The sequence below is a fragment of the Paramisgurnus dabryanus genome, chromosome 20, assembly GCF_030506205.2.
Source record: "Paramisgurnus dabryanus chromosome 20, PD_genome_1.1, whole genome shotgun sequence".
Taxonomy (NCBI): Eukaryota; Metazoa; Chordata; class Actinopteri; order Cypriniformes; family Cobitidae; genus Paramisgurnus; species Paramisgurnus dabryanus.
The window spans coordinates 14,362,096-14,367,140 of NC_133356.1; the positions used below are offsets into that span (position 1 = coordinate 14,362,096).

Here is a 5,045-nt window from a genome sequence, read left to right on the forward strand (position 1 = left end):
AATTGATGAAATTATACAAAAATGTAACAAATAATTGAATATACAGGTAGCGAGGTAATCTCGCGAGATTACACGAGACTGGACTGTTTTAACGGCTGTCTGGGAGATCTTGCGTATCACACGAGAAAATGCTTCAGAGAAAGAAGAGGTAAGGAAATATAAGTCAATGTAAACGCATAACGTTATTATATTCACATATACAAAGTGGTATGACAAAAAAGCACGATGCCAAATCGGGTTTTTTTCTGTTAGTTGCGAATGTATTCGTTATAGTAGTTAATTTGCTAGTCCACGGGATGTTCCCGCCGAAATTGGACTTCGTTATTATGAATATTAATAAATTAATATGAGGTGTGTTTTTATCATCTTTAACCACTTGGTTGTTTTTGCTTCAGAAAAGCAACTAGTTATAAATGTAAGGGCTTTTTTGGACAACTTCGGTGAAAAAGATTTCGTAGTTCATTCAGCGTAACTTATATCCGAGAGGTCTTACAGGCGCCACAGACACCTATCAGCCTTTTGTAAGGAGGAGCAGCGCGAGTGCGGTGCGGTCAGTGTTAAGCTGCTTAGTTTCTCAAATTCATATTACTGATAAAGTGTTAAAACTTAGATGAGATGTTGGTGTTTTATGGCTCACGAATTCGCAATAACGGATACGTATAGCAGTTCGTGTTAATGACATTAATCCAAACATATTGATGACGTGATAACATGGGCGTCGAATCCAATATTAATCATGCTGAGGTTTTCTCGACGGGGTAATGTGTATAAATGCAGTTATAAAATTAAAAGGGACAAGATAGTGGACGTGACCCTCATGTTTCCATGGCAATCAGTCAATTACGTTACGCTTATGATCGCACCTGCGGTCATTCGCGCAGTATCCATGATTTTAAGCGGCATGAAACACTTTAGTTTACTCCTTTGTACGAAAATGTCATGTCGTGTAAGTTGGTATGTTCTATTCGAATTGAAATACATTGTAATGGTGTAATTTTGCTTACTTCTCTTGTTGAATAGTTAGCACGTTTTAATGAAAATAGAAAATATTGGTTATCTAGACAAATGTGCTCTTGTTTTAAGTATATTTTTATAACTCTTTTGTAATGTCTTTGTTATCAGAGTCCTTCAAATTAGAATAGTGATGATGATCTTGTCAATGCTGAGATTTTCATGCATCAACAGCCACTACATCTGGATCAGGTAATGTTGTGTTAACCCTGCTATTCTACAATATTTACTTAAATGCAGTATGCAAGTGTATGTATTCATGTTCTGATAAAAGTCATTATAATTATCTTCCAATATTGCACTAATTTTACTTTTTTATATTTTGTCAAGATTGAACAAGAAACAGACAGCAAGGGTTGTCAGGTCAGAAACAGAATGACACACAAACACAAGAAACTTCACAGGTGAGAATTGAGAGTGGCTTTTTAAAACACCTGCTACTTGTTTCTCAAGAATGGTTTATCATTGTCAATAGGAAAATATAAGAAACTAATTTAGGATACAATGGTTACTTTTCAACACAGCAATTAATTTCTTTTCTATGCCACTATTCCTTCTACAGTATGTAGGCCTACATATTTCAAACACTTTGTTTTCAGTATACAGAGAAAAAAGTAAATCCAGTGTTCAGAGTGGATGTTGATGCAAGTTTTATAGAGGCTTCATATAGACAGAAAAAAATGGGTCTTTGTGGTGGTGTACATGACAGCATTTATTTGTTCTTATCTTTATGTATTATGGCTTTAATCATAATTTTTTAATTGTCAATGAGCTACCACCTACCCTGGTAATGCACCACCAAGATACCATGTTGTAATAGAAATCCGTAATTTACCATTTCTTTTTTGTGAAGCGTCTCCCCTTAAACCTTACAATGCATTTAATATTTGTTTTGTAACCAAATCAAATTCTACTAATCCTAATAATTAAGATGCAGTGTTTTGTATTTCACAATTTATGTTTTCTTTTTAAAAGGGGCTATGACTTGTTTTTATTTTATTATGTGTTTTAAATTGTAGGCATATCAACATGCAATTTGAAGACGTGTGATAAAATACAGAGAGGTGAAGTAGTGTGTCTTTCCAGATCCCCAAATCATTCCCCCTTAAAAGGTAATGAATAGTGTTATGACAAAAAAATTAAACATTCTTAATTTCTTTAAAAGTTGTACTTGGGCCACAGTTTTCTGTATTTTTAACCAAAAGATTACATTTATATTTCTATACTAATGAAATATGTTTTTCTTTTTCCAAACTTTATCAAATGCAATGATCGCTAAGATGAGCCTGAAGAGGAGATTTGGGAAGATGCTGTTTCATAAGTCGCTTTGCCTGATCACATGTGGTAAGTTTGTAAAACATATATTAAAAATAGGATTAGAACATCTCCTAATCAAAAGTTTTTGATCAGGTCGGGATGTCTGCTAACAAGATGCCTTGCTGGTCTGAGCGAGTTTAAAGTCTTACACAGACAGTCCAGAAGTTCTGAAGTCCATCTTCGATTTCATTGGTAAGGGACTACACAAAAGGTTGTTTGACCCACACGTAAAGCAACCTGTCAGTGTTTGCTTTAAGCATCTCATTTGGAATTAGTTGAAAATATAAAGTTAAAATCACTTAAGCATTCAGTACTGGATTCATTTGTAACCAAATCGATCAGAAGCACCATTCACTACCATAGTATTTTTTTATCCTACTATGTAAGTCAATGGTGCTTCTGGTCAGTTTGGTTGCAGACATTCCTTAAAAAATCTTTGTGTTCATCAGGACGATTTAAGGTGTAGAAACATCTCAGCAACCTCAAGAGAAATTGGAGGCAACTGTGCTAAATTGCAGATGATGTTGCAAAGGGTCTGAATATGTATAATGTAAATATGATATGTTTTCTTTTTTCATACATTTGCAAAAGTTTCTAAAATTCTGTTTTTACTTTGTAAAAATATCTAAACAATTACAGTATCATGCAACAACATAAAATTGAAAGTGAAAGGTGTATGATTTCTGAATGCACTGTAGATGATCTTAATTGAACCTCATTGTCATCTTCGTAAACACAACAGCTTTGTTCCTTCATCAGATGGCTATGCAATGTTTCAAGTCAGACTATCAAAGAAAACGCATCTTGCCCTGATGTGCAATAACAAGATTTTTTTGTACATGGGCTAAAATGCAGCATTTTTTGAAAATTAAATATCTTGTGTTTTTTCCCTCCTTAGATGCTGTCATCGTATTAAGTACAGCATGAGCCAGAATGGATGGGTGGTGGTGGCCATAAGAAGACTGTCAACTAAACCAACAACAAAATTCATATTTGCAGTTTTTCTTGAATAAAGTTTTTCTATTCAGATGAATTAAATGACTTTTAAACATGATTTTTTTCATATATTTTATGATTTTATTCTATATTTAGAAAATTCCACTTCTGCACTACTAACTGGAAACCTAACTGTTTGAAAGAATGTGTTTTTATCCATTAAAAAATATTTTTAACAGCTGCTTTCATGTTTATTTGGAAAAAGTAGGCACCTGCCATCTTATTTGTCCACATTTAAACTTTACCTTCCTTAAGTGTTTAGTTTTATGAATGGGGTTGTACTGTAAGTTATGCGTAGCAAGTTGCATTCATATGATAATTGCACTAAAAATGACACGTATACAGTAAATCATTTAGTGAGTATTGCAGTGTCAAGTAAAAATCTATATTTAGTGTTAAAAACAACAAGGAAATAGAAGGTTGAAATTGCGTCATGATATCAACCATAATTCACCTATGTTGAAAATGTGACGTTGAAACAACGTCGTGATTTCAACGTTGAAATTTTTTGCAAAACCGAAAGGTAATCCAACGTTGATTCAACGTTGGTACCTGACGTTGATTCAACGTTGAATCAACGTTGAAATGCCGACTGGGTGTGTAAGTCACCAAATCCAACCTTATATTATTTTAATCACTGTCTTGTTACCTAAAACAGGGGTTTTCAAACTTTTTGTGTGTGTGGACCACTATTTGTAATCAAGAATTTTCGCGGACCACCTTATAATACTTATTATAAAATATGTCCACACAAAGTCCTGAATTAATCTGCACATCTAAATAGTCTTACTAGCACTAAAACTATAACTTGTCATCACATCAGTACAACAGGTTTCTTAACCTTATATCATAATTATTTATATACATATTCTTGGGAAAGTTCACTTTCTACATGAACTAGTTAAGTTCACAGTTCACAAATTTTAAAATGAACTAGTTAAGTTCATAGTTCATATTTGAAAATGTTAAACTAGGTCACAGTTCCAAAAATGAACTAATTTATAGTTATTTTTTTCCATATTATTTTTTTTAAATGATTGCCATTATAGCCCATATAGAACCACCACAGACAGATCAGTTTTAACACTGAAGCTAAATGCGTCAGATTTCATCTTCATGTCCAACTTTAATCCTTATCCAAACAGGGTTTACATTAGCATTGACTGTTTTTTAATTTTTGTATTTGCTTACACATACCTTGAAAGGCTAGCTGGGTGGGGGTCGCACCCCGGGCGAGAAGCGCTGCGAGGCATTGCGTGTATGACAACTCGCAGGTATTGCACACCACACGTGCACGTTAAATAGCGTGAACTTAGTCAAAGTCTATTTCAAGATCTGGAATATGCGTTAGCAGCCTATGTTAATCGTTAACGATTTAGGACAAATATGATGTTATTTAATGTTAAACTATTTGAGTTGCGAGGCAGGAATTTCAGCAGCGTCTGTGTTGTTGTCATGACGCATGCAAAGTGACTGGTGAAGAAGACCGAGTGGTGGCGGTGTTGCCAGATTGGGTGTTTTTTCCGCTACACATTAAGGCCTATTTACAGTGTGTTTTAGTCGGGCTTTCGCCTGGAAGAATATACAAATCTGGCACCCTATTGAACGACGTTAAACTGAGAGCGCGTGCCGTTCACAGGCACCAGAATGAATGAGTTCACAGTAACGTTTATTAGGCAGCAGTACACGTTCGCCCAAAATATGAACAAGTTTGTATATTA

The 5,045-nt window shown here is 34.4% G+C and overlaps 1 long non-coding RNA gene across 4 annotated transcripts; it reads left to right on the forward strand.

Annotated features, from left to right (window-relative positions):
• On the forward strand, positions 1-3,762 carry LOC135787571 (uncharacterized). Of its 4 annotated transcripts, XR_010547114.2 has the most exons (8): positions 488-550; positions 1,123-1,203; positions 1,342-1,415; positions 2,031-2,123; positions 2,292-2,355; positions 2,422-2,520; positions 2,778-2,878; positions 3,227-3,762. It is a non-coding gene; the product is annotated as an uncharacterized lncRNA (long non-coding RNA). The 4 variants fall into 4 exon arrangements; XR_010547112.2 differs by lacking the exons at positions 488-550; positions 2,778-2,878 and adding an exon at positions 1-148 and having other exon boundaries at positions 3,227-3,394; XR_010547113.2 differs by lacking the exon at positions 2,778-2,878 and having other exon boundaries at positions 464-946; positions 3,227-3,395.
• The last annotated feature ends 1,283 nt before the right edge of the window (positions 3,763-5,045 follow it).